The sequence below is a fragment of the Mus musculus genome, chromosome 8, assembly GCF_000001635.26.
Source record: "Mus musculus strain C57BL/6J chromosome 8, GRCm38.p6 C57BL/6J".
Classification (NCBI taxonomy): domain Eukaryota; kingdom Metazoa; phylum Chordata; class Mammalia; order Rodentia; family Muridae; genus Mus; species Mus musculus.
Genome location: NC_000074.6, coordinates 120,761,181 through 120,773,083, shown reverse-complemented (window position 1 = coordinate 120,773,083; position 11,903 = coordinate 120,761,181). Strand labels below are relative to the sequence as shown.

The 11,903-nt window shown below is 50.9% G+C and overlaps 1 long non-coding RNA gene across 1 annotated transcript; it reads left to right on the top strand.

The window, feature by feature from the left end:
• Nucleotides 1–2,928: 2,928 nt before the first annotated feature.
• On the top strand, nucleotides 2,929–5,609 carry Gm39266. The gene is made up of 3 exons (XR_879260.2): nucleotides 2,929–3,026; nucleotides 4,028–4,137; nucleotides 5,148–5,609. It is a non-coding gene; the product is annotated as a predicted gene, 39266 (long non-coding RNA).
• Nucleotides 5,610–11,903: the final 6,294 nt, after the last annotated feature.

Here is an 11,903-nt window from a genome sequence, read left to right as displayed (position 1 = left end):
GTGGAAACTTGATGTCAGTACTCCACAGCTGTCCCTGACCGGGAGAGAATGAGTACTCCCCAGAGAATCTGGAAAAAGCCAGACAGTGACTGCTCCTGGAACCTTCTGGAAGGACCCAGCCCTAGAGCAGCCCTGTATCAGTTCAGAGATACTCCTGCACCTTTGGATCAGTTCAAAGACACTCTGTGGTTTTGTATCAGTTCAGAGATACTCCTGTCTCCAGACACTAGATATTGTTACTTAGATCCATAAACCTGGCTGCCTTGGTTTCCTTGGTTTGGGGATTTGTCTTGTTTTGTCTTTAAGGTTTCCCCCCTGTGTATAGATGTGTGACCTGCCTATAGGATATGCACCACCTGTATACCTGGTTCCTGGGGGGCGCACAGAAGAGGGCATCGGATCCCCTAGAACTGGAATTACAGATGGTTGTGAGTCACCATGTGGATGCTGGGAACTGAACCCAGGTCCTCTGCAAGAGCAAGTACTAACTGCTGAGCCACCTCTCCAGTCGCAGTTCCTTATATTTTAAAGTCTTCTTTTATTTTCTAATTATGGGATGGTCTGGGTATGAAAACAAGTGTGTAGGGGCCCTAGGAAGGCGGCAGTGATGGAGTCTTGAGAGCTAGAGTCATGGAGTTTGTGAACTGCCGTGTGAGTGATGGAACCAAACTGAGGGTCCCTGCAAGAGTAATGTGTGCTCTGAACCACTGAGCCATCTCTCACAGCAACCTCTCTTGATGTTTTTTAAAGAAATTAGCCAGAAAACCATAATTGTGTGTGTGTGAGGGGGGGAGAGGGAAAGGGAGAGGGAGAGGGAAATTAGCTAACAGAAATCAAAGAAAGTGAATGTATTTGCAGTTTTGGCCAAACCAGGCCAGGTGGTAAAGAAAATGAGTATTCACTCCACACCTGTGGTCACTTTACAATTTACAGAAAACCATGAGACGACTAGAACAGACACACATTTAAACTGAGGCAGATTAACTTCCCTGGGCTAAGAAAGTCTCACCCCAGGTTGCCCCAAGTCACTGATATAGACTGGTTGGTTGGTTGGTTGGGTGGGTGGGTGGGTGGGTGATTCAAGTCCAGACCAAGGAAAACAAATCTTTAAAATACCCCTTTTAAAAACAGAAAAGAAAGGGGTATAAAAGGCCCTTCCATCTCTAGGTGGAACAAAGTTCTTTGTCTTCAGTCCCTTCCCTTGGTAGATCCATTAGGGAAACTTTTTGAGTCTTTCCTTTGCTGGTCAGCCATGAGCTCTGAGAGAGTCCTGTCTGTTAAACACACTCATTTCACAAGGGAAAAGGAGAACAATGGGAGAAAAGGAAGGAGGGGGAGGGAGAGAAGGAGGGAGGGAGGGAGAGAGAGGGAGAGAGGGAGAGAGGGAGAGGGAGAGGGGAGAGGGATGGAAAGTGGGGAGGAAGGGAGGAGACGTGAGAGAAGAGGGAGAGAGGGGGAAGGAGGAAGGAAGGGGTAAGGGGGAGGGAGGGGAAGGAAGGGGAGAGGGAAGGGGGAGAGGGTAGAGGGATGGAAGGAGATGAGAGGGATGGAAGGAGGGGAGGAAGGGAGGAGTAGGGAGAGAAGAGGGAGGGGGAAGGAGGGAAAGAGGGAGAGGAGGGAGTGGGGAGAGAGGAGCATATGTCTCTCCTTAGATCTCTCTTCTCCTGCTTCAGTTAAACAGAACTCCTCAGGCTGGAGAGAAGATTCAGCCATCAAGGGCACACACAAGGCTCCTGCCGAGGACCGGGGTTTGGGTCTCAGCACCCACTGGATGGCTTGCAAGTGTCTGTAACTCCAGTTGCAGATCATCTGAGCCCCTCTTCTGACCTCTGCAGACTCTTAGATGCCCGTGGCCCTCAGACATACTCACACACATGTACACACAAATAAATATTTTTTAAATTAAAAAAAATTGATTATCTCCTCTGCAGGGCTGTCCAGATGGCTCAGTAGGCGAAGCTGTTGAAGCTCATTACCAGCTCAATACCCTGAGTTCGATCCCCAGGACCATAGGGTACAAGTAGAGACCAGAATCCCACAGGCTGCCCTCTGACCCCCGCTGGTGTGCTGTGGCACGCACACGAGTAAACAAAGAAGCAAATAAATGCAGTAAAACTCTCTGTTCCTAGGTGCTTCCCACAGAACACAGGTCATATAGAGCCTTCTCTCCCCAAAGGCTCTTTTTGTCACCTACAGTCGTGACTTGGGGCTCAGTGACAGCCATCTCCCTACAGTGCCCAGAGTCCCTAGACACAGCCAGCATGGCACACAGTCCTAAAAAACAGACCTGGGGTGGGAGACTGGACCAGGTCATCTGGGGATCTCAGAGATCTAAGGGTAGGAAGCCTGGGTGGTCGCCTCAGCACTGGGTCAGAGCAGACTCTTGCAGCCTGAACGTCCAGTTCATTCCTAAACGTGGGCAGAGAGTTTTGAATGTTGGTTTCTGCTCAATGACAGAGCACTGGTCTAGTATGTACCTAGGTTCCATGTCCAGCACATGGGACAGAAGGTATGGGGGCTAGGGGTCTTTCCTGGTGGTTCCGGAGAGCATCCAAGCTTGAGACTTCATCTAACTTAGAAAACACCCCCACCAAAGAGTCGGCAGTTGGCTTGCATTGGCTTGCAGTGTTTCGATAAAGTCCTGGCAGCAGTTGTCATAGTCTGCAGGCAGGCCACCACCTCCAACCCCACCCCATCCCTTATGGGTGACTCTGGAAACTGCCTGAGGTAAAGGTCACACAACTCTATGAATACAGTAAAAATGACCGGAGCCCCACTCTGTCCTCCCCTCAGCTCCCCAGTCCTGGGGAGAAGTATCAGCACAGAAGACAAAGACTTGATTGTGATATGTGTCACTCTTGAGAGTGAGACTGGACAGTGGCCCAGGGGACCATCATAGAGGGAAATGCAGGGTGACAGTGAACGGAGAGCCCGTCTTGCTGGCCCACAGGTTTAGGCAAGCTTCACGCTATGCTACTGGAGTGTCTGTGGCAGACAGCTTTCCTGAGAGGTACCTTCCTGTGCAGGTGATTGACAGGCCCGCGAGATTAATCCTGAAGGGACAGGCAAGTTATGTCTTCATTCTTTACCAGAAAACCTCTGCTAGGTAGGAATCCTAGGATCTTTCTGGAAGTTCAGAAAGTTGTGTCTCTCACGAGGGCCAGAGATAAAGACGTAGATACTGAACTTTAGATTGATGTATTACAGGGGATGTGACTTCCACCCCAACTAGACTGTTACAACACAGAGCAGGTGACTCTGGCCATGACAGTGTCCTTTATAGCTCCCTCTTTCTCTATCTCTCTCAGATTTATTTATTTATTATGTATATGAGTGCTCTATCTGCAAATACACCTGCATGCCAGAATAGGAAACCAGCTCCCCCGACTTTTACTATTCTTACAATGTTTCTGGATGTTTAAAGTTGCTCCTTGTGGCAGGAGAGATGGCTTAGCCATTGAGAGTTCTCAGTTCACTTACTATCACTTATGTTGGGTGGCTCAAAATTGCCTGTAACTCCAGATTCCTTCTCCTTGCCATTACAGACAGACAGACAGACAGAGACAGGCAGATACACACATAATTATTTTACAAGAAATGACTTTTGCAGCAGTTGTAACCCTTGAAGTGAGTAGGTTTTAGGGTCCCCTTGTACTCAATGCATATGTTTCCCGTGTACCCAGACTGTGCCTGTCATTTGAGGAGCACTGCACAGGAATTGACTCTCCATTATACTAAGATACCCAGGGGCTTGGGAGAGGAAATCAGCCACTGGAGATAGCAGCTACCTAGACAGCCCAGCCTGTGGGGATAGAGAGAAAGACCCATACCCAGGATCCTGCCCTTGACTTTGGAGGGGACTGCTGTAAAAGACAGGGTCAAAGCCAATTTGATGTCAGTCCAGAATCAAAGTCAGTTACAGGGTGTGGGTCCTGAAGTGAAAGCTACAAGCATCAGGCTGGGTGGTGGTTTTTCCATGGGGGTCTAATTCTGTCTCCCACGTGTCCTTTCTCGGCACCTGGACCAGCATTGGCTGCAGGAAACCCCAGCAACTATGTTGCAACCTCATGACCCTGCCATGAAGCCAGCACTGTCAGATGCAGGGGGCTGAGGAACACCAGGTCCCAGCAAAGCATGGTAAGAAATCCTACCTCTGGGGCCCTGCTAGGGGTCTCCCCCTTACTTTGCCCCCCTCCCTCACCCAGTAGGTGAGGTGCGATCCTGAAACCAGACCTGCCCCAGGCCAGTTCCCTTTCCAGGGCCATCGAAAACTCAGGGTTTCCTCCAGTGATTCCTCTTGGGGAGTCACTCGTCCTTTGGGGTGGGGTGAGCACGGCTGGATTCAGGAAGTTGCTGGCGTCCTCAATGTCCAAGTTCACCTTTCGGTTTTCTTATCAGAGAGGTGCGTGAGTAACCTCGGGAACCGGTGTTGTGGAACTACCTTGACAGGCAGGATCCCTGAAACTCTGCTCCCAGCCAGAGCAGGCAGCCAGGCAGGAACTTGAGCCAAACTGAAATTCAGAAGGAGAACCTGAAATAGAAACAAGAAGAGATATGGGGGGTGGGGGTGGGGGTAGCTGGCTGCACATCCACAGGACGACATTCTGCACCCCAGTCAGGGTCTCCTCTGCATGGAAAGGAATGGGCCCTCTACCTCAAAGATCACAACCCTTGCCTCAAAGCCTGCAAGAGCTACTTTGTTCTATAGACAAATACAATAGGAATGACCACAGCCCAGGAACACAGGTTCAGGTTTTCAAAGTAGCAGGAAAAAGAAAGCTATCGGCCTAGGCATCATTCAAATATACTAGTGGAAACTTAAGTAAAGAGGGTTAAGGCTTAGAAAGGGAATCTCTACTTTAGACCTCATGCACACACACACACACACACACACACACACACACACACACACACACCAATATAATGACATTCTTAGCTTTTGGGATGGTGGGAGCCAGGTTCTGTTTGTATGGTCCGAAGAACTTACTTGCAGTCACAAGAACGTTAGGTCACTCACAGAAGTGGGCAGTGAAATTTCAGGGCTGAGATAGCCCAGATTAAGTGGGCTTTTCTGCAACATTCTCGATCTCCATGGTCATTAAAGTATTTCTTTAAGATATATTTTTCTTTATATGTATATGCTACAGGTGTGCCAGTGCCTGAGGCAGTCAGAGGAGAGCATCAGATTCATCCGCCCCCGGCCCCGAGTCGGAGTTACAGACGATTGTGAGCTGCCTGACATAGCTGCCGGGAAGCCAACTTGGGTCCTCTGTAAGACCAGCCCATACCCTTAAACTCTCAACCATTTCTCCAGCCCCCATCACTGACATTTTAATCATCCTCAAATCTGCCTCAAAGAATGTGTAACAAGACAGCTCTTGTTTCCCTGGGAACTTTCATTCAGAGACCATAAGCAGAATTCACTCTCTATGACCCTGAGAAGACAAGAAGGGACCTGGCATCCTGAGCCACACAGGCCAGTGGGCACCGTGGGCAGCTGTCTTACACAGTTGTCACTTCCCCCTTGCTAAGTCTCAGTGGGACACCAACTATGCCCATCCTACTAGGTTATAGGGTGTAATTATCATGTCCTAGTTCTATATTAAATCTGATGCAATAGCTGCCCTATCAATCCTCTCTTAAAGACCAGGAAACTGTGGTAGTCGGGCCAAATGGCCTCCCCAGAATGAACCTAGTCTAGGGTCCTGCTCATCAGAAATCCAAAGAGCACTCTTCTTAAGAGTCAGAGACCAGGGACCTGAGATGTGGCTCAGGGGTTCGGTGCTCACCTAGCAGGCAAGAACCCTGCGTTCCACCCATGGTACAGCATGAACCTGGCATGAAGAATGCCTGTAATCACGGCACTGAAGGGGGCAGGAGAGCCCGGACCTCAAGGTCATCCCTGACTGTGTAGGGAATTGGAGGACAGCCTGAGCTACATGAGACTCTGTCTAAGTAAGGAAGGGTGAAGGATAGGAGGGAGGGAGGGAGAGAGAGAGAGAGAGAGAGAGAGGGAGGGAGGGAGGGAGGGAGGGAGAGAGAGAGGGAGGGAGGGAGAGAGAGGGAGGGAGAGAGAGACAGAGACTTACAGAGAGACAGAGAGAGAATTTAACACCAGACCTGGTACCAGGAAGAAAAGAACCCTGAAGTTTAATCCCCGTGAACCTAACTGTATTATCTCCAGTTACCCCTGCACCGAGGGCCCTTGTGCAAGGCAGACCCCATTGCTCACAAAAGAGGAAGAACTATCTGATAGGCCATCCAGTCCTGGCCCTGGGGGAAGCTTTGTTGCAGAGCCCGTGAAGGGGCAAACTTGTGAGAGAGCCAGACAGTGAGTGACAGGCTCTCCTAGGTTACTGAAGGAACAGCTGAGGGTGGGAGTCAGGCACTAACCCCACAACAGCTAGATCCTAGAACATTTTTCTCTTGCTCAAAAGGAGAGCAGGGAGCCTGGAACCTAGAGAGGAGCTGAGATGCTGCCCCAGCTCAATTACCCCCTTGGACTCATAACCACCCCAGCACACAGCCCAGTTCCAAGCAGAGGAGATGAGCTAGGAGCTGCTATAGCAGACCAGATTCACAGCCAAATGTCTGGAGGGAAAACTGCCTTCTGCACCCATGGCAATGAGCCCCCACAGGACATGACAGCAGCTTGTCATGAACCTAATGGCACAGGCTTCCATCTCTGCAGCCGACTTTAGCAGAGATGCAGTAACCAGGCAAGAGGCAGGCGAGGTTGGGATGAGACACCAGCTATGAGGTGCTGGGGCCCCAGAACTGAACAGTCTGTTCCTGAGCAGTTGCAAGTCCCTTGCCTCACACTGCTACTGAAGATAGCAGGTTTGGATCTTGTCAGCCCAGATCAGTGGCTCTGTGGTGGGAGCAGACATGGTCATGAGAGAGCATCCAAGTTCACTCTGGAACCGTAGATCTACAAGAAAGCCCAGAAGAGACAAGGACTTCACCTGGCCAAACCCACAGCATACACCAGGATGCTAACGGGGGTTGACTCTGAACCTGGGAGCTCCCCAGGCAGAGCTGATTCTGTGGGGTTCACAGTACCCCCCCCCATGCCAGCTGGATGCCCTGTTCCTTTGACCTATGGCTTTCTCTGGTCACTTGCATCCACCTAGCTGCCTGGACAAGGGTCATCAATGTGGGGAAATCACACTGGGGACCAGCACGTGGGCACTCTCCCTTCTCCTTCACGTGGATCTGAGAAACAGGAGTCCCAGGATATCCTGGCTTTACAGAGGAGGAAGGTAGAGCATGGGGCACAGAGCTCCCTCCCACAGCTAGAGCAACAGAAACCATTCTCCCTCCATCCCAGCCCCGCCCACATGACACCTGGCAGTGGTCACAGCCATGGCTCTGGCCTCCTGAGCCTAAAGCCCCCTATAACCAGTGCAGCACTCACAGCAGTCACATCCTGGACATTTGGCCACTCTCAGCCATCTCTGGGGCTCCCGCAGAGCCATTTCACGACTGGACATCATCCCTGCTCTCTGCCTGTATTTCATCGCACCACAATCATCCTGTTCAAAAGGCATCTTCTCCCTTGGGCATCCTGTAGTGTCCAAGCCCCATTCCCACTCCCTTCCACTGCAGGCCAGCACCCCACACACACACCTCACACTGAAGGCCAGAACTCCCCCTCCACATACACACACACCTCACACTGCAGACCAGCAAACCCCACCCCATCTCACACTGCAGACTAGCACCCCCACACACCTCACACTGCAGACCAGCACTACCCCCACCTCACATTGCAGGCCAGCACTACCCCCACACCACACTGCAGGCCAGCACCACCCCCACCTTACACTGAAAGCAACACACACACACACACACCTCACACTGTAGGCCAGCACTCCCCCCTACCTTACACTGCAGGCCAGCATTCCCCCCCACCTTACACTGCAGGCCAGCATTCCCCCCCCACCTTACACTGCAGGCCAGCACTCCCCCACACCTGACACTGCAGGCCAGCCAACACTCCCCCCTCTTATACTGCAGGCCAGCACTCTCCCCCACACACACCTTACACTGCAGGCTAGCACTCTCTCCCACACACACCTTACACTGCAGGCCAGCACTCCCCCCACCTCACACTGCAGGCCAGCACTCCCCCCTACCTTACACTGCAGGCCAGCATTCCCCCCCACCTTACACTGCAGGCCAGCACTCCCCCCACCTCACACTGCAGGTCAGCACTCCCCCCACACACACCTCCCTGCAACATGTTCTTCACTTCACACTTGAGAGAGAAAGATAAAAGAAAACCAAGAAAGGAGGAAGGAAGGAAAGGAAGAAGGCTGTGTTCAAACTTAGCACAAGTTTAACTACCAAGAACACAAGACATGATTTCCTGTGCTTTTTTTTTTTCTTCTGGTTTTTAAAAGAGTTCCAGAAAAGTTTCCTCTACAAAACTGAGACCAAAATGGTAAAAGATGCAAATGTGGTAGCCTTGCTTTGAGCCATCATCTGCACACAGCACAAGGCCATCCACAGCCACAGCAAGGTGTTCAAGGCCTAAGGCCTGCAGATCCATCAGCAGACAGGACCATTCCCTGCAGGACCAAGATGATATAGGCTCTGAGAGGGAAGGAAGCATTTCTCCCTTGATCCTGTGTGACAACCCTGTCACTCTGCTTGTCTCAGTAGATGGGAGGATAGGTACATGATAGGTGAAGGGATGGATGGATAAGTAGATGGATGGGTGGATGGTGGGTGGGTGAGTGGGTGGGTAGTGAGTGGGTGGGTAGAGAGATAAGTAGATGAATGGGTGGGTGGTTGTGAACAGATGGTAGGGAGATGAATAGGTAAGTGAATGAATATGTAGATGGGTCAATGGATAAACAATGATATGTGTGGGTGGGTGGAGGACAGGTGGCTGGTGGGATACATGCAAATGGAAGGGAAGATGAACAGGTGGTGGGTGAGCAGACAGATGCTGGGGTAGGTGGGTGGATGTGTCAGTAGATAAGAGAGTGGATGGATGGATGGATGGATGGATGGATGGATGGATGGATAGTTGGATGGATGGGTGGATGGATAGATGGAGGGAGGGAGGGAGGGAGGGATGGAATGATGGATGGATGGATGGAATGATGGATGGATGGATGGATGGATGGATGGATGGATAGTTGGATGGATAGATGGATGGATGGATGGATGGATGGATGGAGGGAGGGAGGGAGGGAGGGATGGATAGAGGATGGGTGGATATTTGAGTGGATGAATAGATGCATTATCAAGTGGATAAATGAATGGGTGGATGAATAGATAGATGTTTGGGTGGATAAGTGCTAAGTGAATTCAAGAGCAAGTGACAGGTGGATTGATCGGTGGATGGATGGAGTCACAAGAGTACTAGACCCTTTATCATCCACCTGGCTCTGGGCTGCAGGCCTGAAGATACACCAGGGAACACAAATGGAAGGAGTCTTGCCTTCCTTGAGTGTACTATAGAGGAGCCTCCCTTTGTACTGAGCTCCCACAGTGCAAAGGGAGTTGTTTATTTTATTCTGGAGGTTGGCAGAGGAGTCTGAAGGAGGAAGCTGTCAACCAGCTTACGAGGGAAGGAAGCAGATTCCAGGCAGAGGAAGTGGTGGGTGCACTGGCTCTGAGATCACTGGAAGGGTGTGTGGATCCTGAGAAAAGCGAAAGGAAGCTGTCGTGGCTGAGGTGGCAGGAAGGAGAAGCTGCTCAGAGAGAAACCAGGCTGGGGATCCAGAGTGTCGCAGGCGTGTCATCTCTGGACCTTTGGGAAAACTGTTCAGGTTGACTTTCTGAAGAGCATTCTTAAAAAATAGAAAATAAAAGTAAAGTATGTAGGAACTGCTGGAGACCCCAGGAACTGGGGGGGACCCGTGGGGGTCACAAAGATGTCTCAGCCTGTATCCCCTGGCAGAGCACATGTTCCTGAGCCCTGAACTGTCCCATTGTTATTGGCCTTTGGACTTGGAGAATCCTCTGTGAACAGGGGGAACAATTTCCTGGGAGACCAAGACCAGCACCCATAAAAAATCCACCTGTGTAGTGTGCCTGACATCCCAGCAGCTTGTGGTTTTATTTTATTTTATTTTTAATTTATTTATTTTGAGACAGGGTCTCACTGTGTAGCCCTGGCTGTCCTCAAAGTCATTATGTAGACCAGGCTGGCCTCTAACTCTGAGAGACTTGCCTGCCTCTGCCTCCTGAATGCTGTGATTAAAGGCATGCATCTCCATGTCTGGTCTCAGTATCCTCCGTTAAACAGGAGGAAAAGACTACAGAGTCCCAGCTGGGGGGAGCCTCTGTAGGACACCTCAAAATAGTCAAGGCTATGCAAGCCAGGCAGTCTGAAGGAGTCACAGTCAAAGAGATGTGACTACCCTAGGATATGGGATCATGATGGGTCCCAAGATAGGTAAAAGGGAGAGGAGACATTTAATAAATACCAGAAAAGTGTGGGATTTCATTAACAAAAGTGTGCTAAGGTTGGTTAGTTCCCTGCAGGGGTTATCCGTGTCAGGAGCAGAGGCCACCCCGGGCTGGGTCCATCATGGCTTGAGTTGAGTGGTGGGAGATTCTATTCACGATATGTGGTCCTGGACTTTAGCCTCTAATTTCCAGAAAAACACAGAGGCGGAGACTTAGCTGTCAACTGTCACTCCAGCAAGCAACTTTGTAACAAGGTCATCTCCTCCAAGCAACAAGGAGTCCAATGTTTGTTGTAACCCTCAGGTTGTAACCTTCGTGGGCTCTGCAGTGAACCTCTGTGAGGACAGCAATGGTGGATAAGGAGACTGGCTTCAGACAACACCACCAATCAGCCCTGAGCAAGTCGTTATGACCCTGCTGTTCCTCTGCTTCCTTGGTGTCAACAGAGACAACCATCTCAGGACATTATTGAGCGGCTAAAGGAGGTGAACCAGGATGGCAAAGCAGCCCATGATAAGGGTCTCGTGGACAAGACAACACAGCGGCCAAAAAAAAAATCCCCACTCTTTTCTGATATGAACTAAGCATTCCAGGAAGTCCACCCAGCACCCATCCAGGAATGCTCGAGGTGTGAGGTTGGTCTAGTTCTGCTCCAGAACACTAGGTTCTGTATCAGTGTCTGAAACAGACCTGCAAGAGAGCTGGGTGACACCCAACCTCTCCCGGCTAGGTGGTCTCTCGGACTCACCTTGCTTCATATGCCTCACCCTTTTGCTCTATCCATGACATATAGGAGAGTCCCACATCACAGGAGGCCAAGCAAGGTAAGAAGAAGGAGTTTCCCGTGTGATGCAGTAAAGATGGAGACTCAAGGCTGGAGAGTCCTCGTACCTGTTCATTGGCTAAGAAGGGCTGGAAGAACCTCCCAGAAGCCCAGTGGAGCCTTCCCTTGTATTCCCTGGATGTTATCCAGTCACAGACCCTTCTGGAAGAACCATTGCCTCAGAGATGTCAAGGCCCATAGCTGGGTGAGAATGGGACCCTCCCCTGAAACACACAGAGGGAGACAGAGTGCCTGACACAGTTAGGGTTCTGTGGTAAGGAACCTGTCAGGCTGCTGACCTCCCATCTTCCACTAAGCACTGGGCCACCTCATGACCACTACAAGCGGCTCTGCCATTTATAGCTCACCTCTGGGTCTTAATTTCTCTATCTGAATAGTGAGAGTGATGTTCTTGAAGTGGAGGGAGATGGGATGGGGGTTCCACCACCTGTCACAGAGTCTTCCTGATCATGACTGAGGTGACCTGCCCCTGGACGTGGCTGAGGCATGCAACTCATGGGTGAGGGGACCTGCCCTGGATATCACTGGGGCCACTCAGGATCGTGGGTAGAATCCAGCATGCTGGAATGGATCGCTGTCCCCACCGGGTTGTCTTCTAGTCCAGAAGACACTCGAGGCACTGTAATCCACC